A 14,025-nucleotide genomic window follows, 5' to 3' on the forward strand; every position below is an offset into this window, starting at 1 on the left:
AGGCCTCCACTTATTCCAAACTCCAACCAAAAAAAAAAGAAGTTAAATCATATCCTAGAGTAAGGGAGTAAGGTGGTAAAGTCTTCCAATTTTCATTTTGTTGTCGAGGCCTCCACTTATTCCAAACTCTTCTTTCATGGGTGGGCCAAGAACTACCGAAGTAGGAAAGGTTTGAGGCATCTAAGGGATGTGGAAAGCATTTTGAGCAGGAAGCAGAAGACCTGAGCTTGCATTAGGTCTCTGGAAAAGAGACTAGAAGACTGAGATTTTCCCACTGTGGCCCTTGCATATTCTTATTCTCCACAACTGTCCTCACCCTGCTTCTACGTGGCCTCAGCCCCTAACTCTTCCTTCACCTCCTTTGGCAAAATTCCCAATAGCAATGGCTATTTACCCTTAAGAACAATTCCTCCTACTTCCAAGAACCATCTTTAAACCATTCTCAAACCAGCTGAACTTTAGCTGACTCCTCCTTCTAAAACCTTATAAAAAATTCCACCTGACTTGGCTCTTTCCCCAATTTAAAACATTCTTTCAGAACTGTCTCACACTTGGCATTTTCACATAAAGCCTTATGCTAAAGGTGCGCTGGCTGATTTTCTTCCACAAGCATCTGTGTCCTCACTTTAAGACTATGAACCAAGATGGATAAGGTCCAGTGGAGGAAAACTCTGACTGTATTGAAATTAACTTTTGAGTGTGTTATTGTGACCAATCTTTTCCTCAATTGCCTATAGGCTTACAGTATTTTTACAATGAACAATATATTCAATACTAATGAAGCCTAAAAAATTAGTGGAGAGTTGATCTGGTCAAAAGATAATGTAATGTGAGCTTCGGTTGAAACACAAGTCCTTAGGGTACTTCCTGGGCTGCTGCTGTCCCCATCTCTGTGAAGTGGAGTCCAAAGAGCTTGGCGTCAAAGCCCTTCAGCCCAGCCCTGGCAGGGACGCTCATCCCGCTGGCCCGTGACTCAAGCCCCACAACTCTCTCTCTGAAGACACCAGCTTCACAGGTATAACCTTGGCTGCTCTGCTCCAATTGGCCACACCTGGTCTTAGCTGGAGAGCTTTCCTTTTTGCAGTCCCAAACAGAGCTAGCAAATATCACAGCTGGCACTCTAACCAATTAGGAGAGATGAGTCACAGGGCAGACCCAGAATGGAAATTATCATATTTTTGTGACCAGTGATTTCATAAAGAAAAATCAAACTTGTTTTGAAGATAGTCACAGCTTTGACTACATACAGCGGGCCAGCTGTGGCCATCTTTATTTAGAGCAGGCTTTACTCAATGGATACTATGGTAGTAAAGATGAAAAAGTGGCTTGCTGCACGTTAGCCTGCAGTTGGGAGAAAATTGTCTGCTTTGCTCTGCTTTGCTCTGCTGCTTTCCTTCCATTTAACTTCTGACCCTGACCACTGCTATTAGCTGGTGAGGACAGTGACCAAGTACAATCACCCCTCATTTCTCCTCTACACATATGTGATCCTTCGCTTTGCTGCCCAGCTTCCTGAGAGGGGAACTTAAGCCCTTTGATACCCACTGCTATTTCCTCAGTGTGGCTTGATCCAGGTCACCAGTTCTCGATTCAGAAGTCCATCCCTTGGTTGACTATTTTCCCTAAGTAACCAGTTAGAACCTGGCACATCAACATCCAGCCCAATTGGCCTACTGAGGCTGATTTCATCTGCCTCTTGTAATTCTTTACCACCTTTATCACTGGTAGCTCCTTTTGCTTCTGTGCTTCCATATTAACTGGCCCTCTAATTTCTAGTGCCTTCCCTGGTCCCAGCACATGCCACTCTACTGAGAGCTGGCCAAATCCAGGAAAGTCTGTGAGGTGGGGACATTCTGCCTTCCTGGGGAGGAAGCACCCATCCCACTACAGAATCCCATCTGGGATACTAGAATCCATCATTCTGATCTGAACAGGATGTCTCTTCTTTTTTCTCTCTCTCTTCTCCTCTCTTTTTTCTCCAGCTTTTCCCCTCTATTTTTTACTCTCCATTCCTCCCCCTGCCTAATTGCTATTTGCTGTAATACAATTCTCAAATCTTCCAACCTTTTATTATACAAGTAATTGCATTGTCTCTTGCATGAGTGATTGGTGCAGCCTCTAATTCCCTATCTACATCCCTTTAGATAAAGAATTGGCTGCTTTTATGCCCAAATGAAATTCCTTTACAATGTGACCTCAGTTAACTTTCTTGCTTCCTCTCTTTCCATCTGCCAAACTTAACCTGCACAAGAACCTCATCTAATGGTTTCCAAACTCTCCAAGAAATTTAACATCCTGGTGTCTTTGCTTATACAGGTCCCTCAGGCAAGATTTCTCTTCCTTCTGTAACTAGTGAACTTTTACTCATCTCCCAAGCTGACATACCACCTTCTCAGCCCTGTCCCAGACAGAATATCCCCATGTTTCCATAACACCTTGGAGTCTTCTTGGAAATTTGAGGAGACGGCATACCTGCTCATTGGTACTCAGGTGGAGAGGTGTGGGCTGGCTGCCTCTGGGGCAGTGGCATGATGGGAGGAAGAGAAGAAAGGTAGCATCCACCTGAGTTGCAGACAAAACACAATTCCAATGGGGGTTTCCAGGATGTTATTGGCAAGAAGGAAAATATGAGATTTTCTGGAATTATCAAACTCAGGCCTATGTCCTGAGCTCCAAACTTTATTTCCCCCTACCAACTGCATATTTCCATTTGAATATAGAAAAAGGCATCTCAAAGTTGGCCTGTTTCTATTCTTCTTTCTACTCACACTTCCTTCCATGTCTTTGTCTCAGCAAATAAGAGTATCTTCTACTTATGCAGAAATAAAGGAATCATTTTAGACATCTTCCTCACTTTTATTCCTATATTCAGTCAATTAATCAGTCACCAAGACCTGTTAATTTTATTACCCAAATATAATTTCAAATCTGCCCTCTTCTTTTTTATCCCCCTGCTACTTCCTTCCTTATGGCTTCTTCATTTCCTACTTTTTTTCATTTATTCAACAAAAATCGGGGGGTAACTGTTACGTTCCGGGTATTGGGTTGTGCACTAGTGATTCAATTATACAAGTAGACACGGAAGACATTGTCTAGTAAGGGACACAACCACATGGACACATAATCATAATAAATTACATATATATATATATTTTTTGGAGGTACAGGATGCCATTATTGAACCTGGGACCTCATAGTTAGAAAGCCAGTGCTCAACCGCTGAGCCCCAGCAGTTCCCTGGAGTTGGTTTTTGTTTGTTTGTTTGTTTTGCTTGTTGTTCATTTGTTTTGCTTGTTGTTTGTTTGTTTAGGAGGCACCAGAAACTGAACCCAGGCCCTCCTATGTGGGAAGCAGGTGCTCAACTGCTTGAGTCACATCTACTTCCCATACTTATTTTAATTATGCAGTGATAGGGGTAGTACTGGATATCATCACAACCCAAAGGTGGGGCATTTGTGCTCAGGAAATCAGGGAAGACTGCTTAGAGGAGGTGACATCTAAGCTGAGACATAAAGCATAAATTAGCTCTTAGAATTAGAGGAGAGGAAAGGTGAGACATTCTCTAGGTAGAATAAAGACCCATAAATCAGAGAGAGCATAGTGGAATCAAGGAACTGATAAAAGTTCTGCATGAACTTTCTATGAGTGAGCAATGGGGTTGGGAGGATGTCAGAGGTCAGGCACCATGTGAAGAAGTAAAGGAAGCATGATTGGGTAAAGAAAGGCTAAACTGCAGTGCAATTACAACAGAGGCCTCAGCCGGTCTGCGGGGAGCTTTGGAGGTGGGAGGGCCCTCCAAATACATCCCAAATTGAGGCAGGGGGACAGGGCCTTGACCCTGGATCAGGGCTGCTCCCGAGGAAGGAGGGTATATGATCTTGGGTTAGGCAGCTTCCTGCCTGAGGGCAATGCCTGGAGAGGGACTCAGCTGTGCCGGAGCACTTCCACAGCTAAGAGAATGCATATCCTTGTCCTAGATGGGAGATTTGGGCAGCAAACCACAGCGACTACTACAGTAGGATAAGCAGAGGCCAGACTTGTCAGGTTTGTAGGACACACCAAACAATTTAGGTTGGATGGTAAGAACAATGGGAGAACAATGAAGGAGTTTCAAGTAAGAGAGTAAGAGAAATCAGTTTGTATTTTAGAGAGACTGCTATGCGTGCTATGTAAAGGAGAGCTTGGAGGGCTACAGACTAAATTCAAGGTGGGAGATGGGTTAAGAGGCTCTTCCAGTGATCTGGGGAGAGATGAGGAGGGCCAGAACTAGGGTAGTGCCAGTGGAGAGAGAGCTGGATGGAGGTCTTGGAGAAGTATTTAGGATGTAGACTTGAGAGCACTTTGGTTATTGATTAAATGGGAGACACAGGGAGAAGTCAAGTTTGATAGTGAGATTCCTGCATTGTTGACAGCAGCCTCCATTCTGACTCTTTCTAGCCTCTCCTGCACACTGCAGCCAGCATGATGGAGCCAACCTGCCACCTGTGTAATTCCCCCGCCCAGGAGCCTCGGTGATCTGCCAATCCCTCCCCAATGAAGTCTAGCTTCCTCAGGCTCAGGGAAGTTTTCCAGTAAGCTACATTTACACTAAGCTCTGAAGCACAGGTGAGAGGAGGGCAAAAGGGTAGGGTGCATGCATGAGGTGCATTCCCAGTGGAGGGGGTTGGCACCCAGACAGCCCTTTAAATGTACTTGCAGGGAAGTAGACTTGGCTCAACGAGTGTCCGCCTACCACATGGGAGGTCCACGGTTCAAACCCAGGGCCTCCTGACCCGTGTGGAGCTGGACCATGCACAGCGCTGGTGCGCGCAAGGAGTGCCCTGCCACGCAGGGGTATCCACTGCATAGGGGAGCCCCACACGCAAGGAGTGCGCCCTGTAAGGAGAGCTGCTCAGTGCGAAACAAAGTCTAGCCTGCCCAAGAGTGGTGCCATACACACAGAGAGCTGATGCAAAAAAAAGAGGCACAGATTCCTGGTTACTTGCAGCCAGCAAAACTGCCTGGCAGAGTGAGCATACCTTTTCCAGACCCAGTCTCTGCCACCCTGCTTGCTTTTGCCTTCTTCCATTCAGCTCTTAGTGTCTCCCACTGAACCCTTGGCTAGAATAAGTCCCATTGGGCATCTTTCCTCACGGTCTGGGCTCATATTGGCTTCCAAAACTGGCTCCCTGTCTCCATCACACTCTCTTCCACTTGCACGCAGGGTGTATTGCCTCTCTGAAAGATTCGGGATTTCTTTCGGATGCATGTAAACCTCGCAGCTTCACTGCAGCGCCTTTGGAATGCATTTCAGCATAGAGCACAAATCTTGCATTATTTTTAGGGGCTCAGTGCCTTCTAGACTTTAGCAACCTGGGCAGATCTGAGATGGTTTCACTATGGTTCCAACTACTCTGACATACTTATAAAGACAGAACTCTCAGAAACATCATTTATAAGTCATGCAAAACTGTATACCTGACTCCTCCTTTTTCTATCATTACTGGGGAATGAGGCATTCTTCACAGAACAATATTTAGAAAACACAAATTTTCTCTTCCCCTGGGCGGTGCCAAAAACATTTTTTAAAGCTTAAATATTATTATGGACCTCTTCCCAAATGTATTTACTTTTTAAAGCCAATTTATTCTATTCTCAAGCTGATCATTATGAACATCAGCTATCAAATCATGGATAGGGAACTGTCAGAGATTAAGGAATGTAGAGATGTTTGCCATGGTACTTCTGGGTGTGGAAAGCTAGGGATATTTTAGTTCCTGGGTTTGAATTTTTATTTTCTCTTTCCTCTCCTCTCTTGTCTCTGCCGAACCCTTTAAAAATTAAACCCTTTCTCCTGCTGGTAGCTTCAGGGCTGTAAAATAACCCATTTGGGCTTAGGTTTAGGTACAGCCTTCAGGAATTACTCCAGGCTGCCTCCTATTTCCTTGCTCAGGTGCTTAGTGCCCCCCCCCCCATCTCCTGGCATCATGACCTGTTTGACTAAGTTTCCCCAGCTCTCCTCTGTAACGGGGTCTACGACTGGGTTTGGGCTCACCATCCTGACCCCAGTCATCAGCATTCTTCCAGCCGGTGATCCCTGGCTTTGCCCTCCAGGTCCATGAGCATTGCCAGTGCGTAGGGGATACCCCACCCTGTGTCCCTGGGGGAGCACTGTGGGAGCTGTGCAGACAGGCCAGGAGCAGATGCTGGACGTCCCTCTGCTGGAAGCCTCGCTGCTCCACTGCTCTCTTCAGGTCTGACCTCTGCCCCAAGGCTGTCTCTGCTTCCCACAGGCCTCTGCATCCCTTACGGGGCCCTGTCCTAAGGCAGAGAAGATTGGGAAACATTTTCAGGCTTTGTGTGTTGTCTCATTTCTTCTTAGGTGGTAAAGATTTCCTCTTTCCTGAACATTGAACACATTTTAATCACATGGAATCCCAGAGACCCTTTCCACATTTCATGGAAGAAATCATCACTCTTCCTTTTTCCCCACCCCAGAGAGATAGTGAAAGATAAATCTGGTCCCTCCAACCTCTATGACAGGGAGAACCTGGTAAGGACAATCAAACTTCACAAATTCAGACCACTAGGGGTGAAAGAGAGGGCATTAAGTGAAGAGGGGCCAGCGTGAAATACTGCATTCGCTGTAAGAAGCTTCAGGGTTAGTGCCTTTAAGTACACAGGAAAGCCCGGGCTAGAGTCCTTAGGGAACTGGTTTTAATGCTAGAAGATGATAAAAATGGTTTGTAATAAGTATGCCAAGTTATTGCTGTGTCTTTATGGAAGTGTTGAGCTAATGTGCTGTGAAAATAAGAGGTCACCCTCCACCCTCACCAGCCCCCAATACACACACACACACACACAATTACAGGACAATATAATAGCATCCAGTTGCCAGGGTTGGGATTGTTTGAGAGAGAGAGGTGCTCAGGGGACTTGAGGTGGCCTCCCTTCTGAAATGCTACAATATTCCCCTAGATGTTTCTTATTAATTTGCTTCTTTTGTCTTTTCAAGTCTCTGAATTCTGTGGAAAGGAAGGAGGTAGAAGTGAGGAAATAGGGAATGGTCTATGGGATTTCACAGGGATTATTTGCTGTTTCAGGATTAATGAAAAAGAATAAACACCTGGTAAGAAAGATTTAACTTAGATATTAAGAAGAATTTTCTGACTGAGAATTTTGGGGGAAGAGGTGATTAAAGAGATCGATATTCTTCTTTTCGATAATGAGAATTTTGGGAATGACGTTAAAATCTTCAGAGACTTGTGTAAGGATGTAGGGTATCAGGAACCCTGGAAAGCCCCATAAAACCAAAAATGACAGTCACATGTGAACGCTTGCAATATCACCAATCATTGTCATCTATATCTTTAGTTACCTTCTGTAGCAGTTTGATATAATTGGTGAATTCCAAAAAAGAAATATTGGATTATGTTTGTAATCTGATCTGTACCCAGGCATGATTTAGTTATCATTAGGGCGTGGAGTCCCCACACAGTTCCCACCCCTTGGTGGGTGGAGACTCACAGATAAAAGGCATGACAAAGGACAGAGTTGGAGCTTTTGATGCAAAGGTTTCTGATGTTGAAGTTTGATGCTGAAGACTTAAGCTGGAGCTCCAGGAAGTAAGCTCACAGAGGAAAGAGAAGCCAGCCCCAGGAAGAAAGGAACCTTCAACCCAGAGAAAAGCAAGCCCAGGAACCCAGGAACCCAGGAAGCCTGATCCCTTGAGGATGTTGGCAGCCATCTTGCTCCAAATAGACTTTGGTGAGGGAAGTAACTTAAGTTGTATTGCCTGGTACCTGTAAGCTTCTACCCCGAATAAATACCCTTTATAAAAACCAACCAGTTTCTGGTATTTTGCATCAGTACCCTTTGACTGACTAAAACACTTTGTCGGCTATCCTCTTTGCTGTGTCACCAACATTTCTGTTTTTCAATAACATCATGATGTGACATGACTGAGAAGTTTCCCAGATGCTCCCTTCATCCCCATTCACTTCTTCCCTCCCCCTTCCCTCACTGATTGCCTGAGTCTACTCAGAGCTCAGTCTTCTCAGTTTGCACATTCTTCTCCAACTCCCCTGCCTTTAGTGAAAATGCCTTCTGACTAGAATCCTCTCGAGCTGCCCTGCTGAGGTGGTGGTGTTCCCTGTCTCCTGGCAGCCCCAGGATAGGCAAACCTGCCTTTCCAGCATCTACCTGGCACACTCTGCACAGTCTTGCTCTGCTCTTAGATATAAAAACCATGTGCACCAGCTCCCAGGGGCCCTAGGACACTCCAAACCTCTTATTGTGAGCATTCAGCTTTGCCTTTGGAAACTCACCTGGGCAGTTTCCTATGAACTGGTTCTTCCTGGAAGCCCAGAGCCTGGTCTAACTAGTCATCTGCTGCATGCCAGATGTGGTTGATTGGGCTCCAGTAGCCCATTCTGAGTCTCTGCTCCTTCAGCTCCTGGTAACCATCTCTCCATCAAGGGTTTTTGAACTCTTGACTATGGCCATGCTGTTCATAGAGGGCTTGGGGTGGGCTGAATGTGTGAAAGGGCTGATTAGTGAGAGCTGCTGATGGGAGTGGGATGTTGATCAGTGACTTCCAGCAGAAGGTGTGGCTGCAGCTGGAGTAGGCTTCGTGGCCCAGATGACATCATCAGTTGGGTGGTCCCCTGCACAGGGAGGGCTCTTTCCTAAGTTGGTTCCAGGGCCAGGGCTGGTTGGCACAGGCAGAGAAGCTGGATCTCACACAGGCTCTATGTCTCCCTCAGGCAGAGAAGCTGGATCTCACACAGGCTCTATGTCTCCCTCAGCTTAGACCCTACTCTTGGTCTCTACTGAGCAGGCTCTGGGATCTATGAAAATTTAGCTCACTGGGGACAGAGCCCCAGGACTTAAGGTCAAGGGGTAACCTGCTGTCCCCAGAGATTGCCTCTTTGGGTGTCTCAGTTCAGAGTCCGTGGCCCAAACATTGGGATAATTTTGTGCCAACTATTTGTTTGGAGACTTTAGTTTCAAGAGGGCAGACACATTTCGGTCTGTTATCTTACTATCGCAAAAGTAGTAGTCCTCTTTCTTTTCAGACTGAATGGGAATATATTCTGTTTATAAAGGATACCCACAAATCATCTTCCTTCTCCCCTTTTCCCCCCAATAAATCTGATTAATGTTCTTGGCAGAAAGTAAAGGATGGACTGGGTGGTTTTATTTTCAAAAGCACAGCCTGAAGCACAAGGATGACTGTTCTTGCCATCAAGAGAGCATCTGGGGTGGCAGACTTCGCCCAGTGGTTAGGGCATCCGTCTATCACACGGGAGGTCCGCGGTTCAAACCCCGGGCCTCCTTGACTCGTGTGGAGCTGGCCCATGTGCAGTGCTTATGCGTGCAAGGAGTGCCCTGACATATGGGTGTCCCCCATGTAGGGGAGCCCGATGTGCAAGGAGTGCGCCCTGTAAGGAGAGCAGCCCAGCACGAAAGAAAGTGCAGCCTGCTCAGGAATGGGGCCGCACACACGGACAGCTGACACAGCAAGATGATGCAACAAAAAGAAACACAGATTCCTGTGCCACTGACAACAGAAGTGGACAAAGAAGACGCAGCAAATAAACACAGAGAACAGACAACTGGGGTGGGTGGGGAGGGGAGAGAAATAAATAAATAAATACATCTTTCAAAAAAAAAAAAGAGCGAGCATCTGGCCCTAGATGCATCCCAAACTGCACAGCCAGGCCTGGGGAGGGGGTGGCGCTGCCTTGTGTGAAAGAAGTTGGTGAAAGAAGGTTCTTGCTCTTGGTTCTCCCAGACATCTCTGCCTTGATGTTATCAGGAGCACAGAGCTGAGCGGCATGAACCTTGGAAAAATTCATGAATTTCTGGGATCAAGATTTCTATCACAAACCCCGGCAAGGGATTTCAGGCCATTGTGTGAAGAAGCAGGCCTGGGAAGGAAGCAGCTCTGCATCCTTCCTCTTTCCCACTCCTAACTACGAACCCACAACACAGACTTCCCTCTCTTTCTCCATCTTACACTTTGTAAGAAGCCTTCCTTCCAGGGAACTTTCTTTACCACTGCCCCCTTCCCTTTTTCCAATTCACTCACAGGACTGTGATGAGTTCTTTGGGGCATAAGGTGAGAACCTGTATTTGTGTTTAATTCAAAATGAAATTTTCTCTGCTGGTCATTAAAATGGTTTTCAGGAAATTCTCAAAATCAAATTAATGTCAGATCACTTGAAAAGGGAACTGAGAAACACTGGAGGGTGTGGGGAGAGAGCCAACGATCTCTGGAAATCATAAAAAACAAAACAAAACAAAACAAAACCCTCCTCCAGAGTTAGCCTGCACTTTGTTTGCAGTATACATCCAGGGTTGCCTACCCCAGTTACACAGCCTTCCCAGTGAAGGTACAAACAGTTCCCTAGACTCAGAGACATGCATACACCAGAGGCAGAAGAGCAGAGAACACGTTGGGCCAACCCTCTGTCATGTGAGAAGAAAATGGGGCCAGCAGAGGTGGCCTCAGCATCAGAGGCAGAGCAGATGTCTGGGCTCCAGCTCCACTCCATGGCTCCATCCACTGGTGTTTGCTCAGTGTTGCTCAGGTCACCGATCCAGTTGCAAACACGTGAAGAGCAGCCTCTCAACAGCAGCCTTTCAACAGCAATGGGCAGTCCAGAGAAACCGAACCCATCGATGCTTTGGTCTCTGACGATATCCTTTCTTGAACACACATCTCATGGCCATGGAGAGGCAGTGTCACCCCTAGTGAAATCTTTTCTGGCTGCAGATCAGCATATGGAGGTGTCACGTGGGATCTTGCATAAAATGGTGGAGGCTCATATTATCAAAGGAAAGAGGAGGCTTCTGAGAGAACTAGGCTAACTGTGTCAGGTGGGCTGGTAGACTCGAAGCCTTGCCATCTCTGACATTCACAGCAGCATTGTCTATAAGACCCAGAGAACTCCTCACTGCAAATAGATGTACAAGGTCAAGGCTTTCAGTTCTGAATGGTGCCATGCTCTTTTCAATCATTTTCCTCTGCCTAGGAGGGATATAAATCTCCTGCATAATAATTGCACTCATTCTTTTGTGTGTGCAGAAACACAAAATGGTCTCTGTGGATAATGTACAGTGGCCTGGGGATCCCTAGGACCACAAAGTAAAATCAGTGAGAGGTGGGGTCAGGGCAAGGAGTTCTAGGCAGGGGCTTCCCCTGGCCACCTTGCTGTGTGTATTTGAGTCCCTGGGGAATTGCTGAAGGCCTCTTAAGCCTGGAAGGGTGGGAGCCAAATACAGCCACAGGTACTGTGCTGTTTCTCTCACAGATACACTTGTGATCTGGTGGCACTAAGTACTGGCAAGGGGCTGGGCAGGGACCCCCAATGGCCAGGATTGTAGTAGGAAGGTGAAGCCTGGAGGTCATAATTGGTCAGTGATGGAGAAGGTCCTTAGCCATACCATAGGGCAAGACTCCAACCATCACTCTGCTTGGAGGTAATGGGTTTGAGTTCCTTTGCATTTTCTAGGGGCAAGCTTGTCTCCACCACTACTTAAAATTAAAAAAAAAAAAAAAAGATTTTATGATTAGACCCTAAAGCAGAGAGATCATGGACTAGATTAGTTTTAAGTGGAGTGTAAAAGATTAGTTAATCTTTCCTCTCAGTCTTTAACCCCTATAAAATTACCACTTCAAGCCTGTAATCTGCCTTTCCCAAACTAGTGGTTTACTTTGCCCCCTGGAGTCAAAGAAGGTTATGAGTTGAAGGTAGATGGAGAATCATTCTTCATTTACATAAACACCTTCTTCTCCATGGATATGCCAAAAGACTGAAGTTCCCTGATGGTTTCTAGAATCTGGTCTTTTCTAAGCCAGAAAATGTTGTAATGGGGCTGTGGTCCCACTGAGGCATCACCCATGGGAAGAGTCCTTAGGAGGCCAATTGCTGACAGTTCTGCTATGAGGGTTTGGAAAAAGGACTAATGGAAACATTCAGCGAAATGTCAATATCTGGTCTATCATATATAATAACCATTTGAACAATCTACTCAACTTTTTTGTTTCTTTGGGACTTTCTAAAGTCACACACGTACCCCTTGGGTTTCCTTTGAGTTATTTACATATTTAGAATTTCCATCTTTATTTCCTCTAATATGAAGGAAAAAAATAGGGATGCTGCATTTGATCATACAATAAGTGTCTGTGTTCTTACTCTGGTGACAAGGACATATTCTACTTGGCTCTGATTTCAGTGAAGACATATCAAAACCAAGTGGCAGGGAAGCGGATTTGGACCAGTGGTTAGGGTGTCCGTCTACCACATGGGAGGACCGAGGTTCAAACCCCGGGCCTCCTTGACCCACGTGGAGCTGGCCCACGCGCAGTGCTGATGCGCGCAAGGAGTGCCGTGCCACGCAGGGGTGTCCCCTGCGTAGGGGAGCCCCACACGCAAGGAGTGCGCCCTGTAAGGATGGCCACCCAGCGTGAAAGAAAGTTCAGCCTGCCCAAGAATGGCGCCACACACATGGAGAGCTGACACAAGATGACGCAACAAAAAGAAACACAGATTCCTGTGCCGCTGACAACAATAGAAGCAGACAAAGAACACACAGCAAATAGACACAGAGAAGAGACAACTGGGGTGGGGGGAGAAGGGGAGAGAAATAAAGAAATAAATCTTTAAAAAAAAAAACAAAAAAAAACGAAGTGGCAATTGCTGCCCAAATGGCATTCCCTTGGTCCAGAAGCCCCAGCTGGTTTGCCTCAACTGCCAAGTGGACTGCTGCAGCAAAGACAGCCTCATGGGGCTGGGGAGTCCCTGGGAAGAGGGCCAGCCTGTTAACAGCACTAGTGCCAGCCAAAGGACTCACTGCAGCAAGGTGGACAGGCCGCTTGGTCTTGCAAACCCTCTGGGACCAGCTGCACATCACACAGAAGTGTCATTGGCTCCTCAAGGGGGTATTTCAAGCATGGAAGACACTGGAAAGTTTAAATGTCTAATTTTATGTAAACAAATCCAATTCTTTCAAAACCTATGAACGCTGTTCAAGATAGTATGACAATTTTGCAGAGAATGAGATAAACCAAACTTCAACCCCAGGTGTTCTAATTGAGAAACTAGCTCCTCTTCCTTTTTTTCTGTGGTTGGCAAGACACTTCCTTTCCTCCCTGGGTCGCATTCTCAATAAAACATTTTTTTTTTTTAAATAATGCTTTCCATCTAGAAAATAAAAGTAGAAAATGCTGACCATAATGTTGGGCCATAACTCAGATTTGCTGCTTGGCTAAAGCAAGCCTGTGAGTCTTGCTAGGGCCCACAGGCTCTACAAGTCCTTAGCAGATTTCCATTCTGCATTTGAAAATAAGCAGGCAGGGATACAGCATTTGCTTACCATTAAAAAAAAAATGTACTGTTTGTGGCCATGCCTTTCTTTCTTTCTTTTAAAATTTATCCCTGCCCCCCCCCCCCGCCTTTGCGGCTTGCTTACTGTCTGCTCTCTGTGTCCATTCACTGTGCGCTCTTCTGTGTTTTAATTTTTTATTTTTTATCTTGTCTCCCTTTTTGTTGCATCACTTTGCTGAGTCAGCTCTCTGCAGCACTTGCAGGCTGGTGGCACTCCGTGGCACCCAGGCCAGCGGCTCTCTGCAGCACGCAGGTGAATCTGCCTTCACAAGGAGGCTTCAGGACACGGACCCAGGGCCTCCCATATGGTAGACGGGAGCCCAACTGATTGAGCCACAGCCACTTCCCCACCCTGCTGTTTTTGAGAAATAGATACAGAAGATCACACAGTGAATGGATACAGGCAGCAAAAACAGCAGGGCAGGGGTGGGGAAAAATCTTAAAAACAAACAAACAAAAAACAACAAATGAGACAAAAAGAAAAAGCACATTCAACTCAAGCTTTGGGGCTGTCAGAAAAATAAAAATCATGTTTTTCTCAAGGGTTTCTTGTGGTATTGCAAAGTCTGCCTCAATCATAATCAGTTGCTTTCCTATGCTGTTTAACTGTCCATGGATAGCCCTTCTCCCTTCCTCTCCTCCATATTATGCC

This window comes from Dasypus novemcinctus, chromosome 10, assembly GCF_030445035.2.
Source record: "Dasypus novemcinctus isolate mDasNov1 chromosome 10, mDasNov1.1.hap2, whole genome shotgun sequence".
Taxonomy (NCBI): Eukaryota; Metazoa; Chordata; class Mammalia; order Cingulata; family Dasypodidae; genus Dasypus; species Dasypus novemcinctus.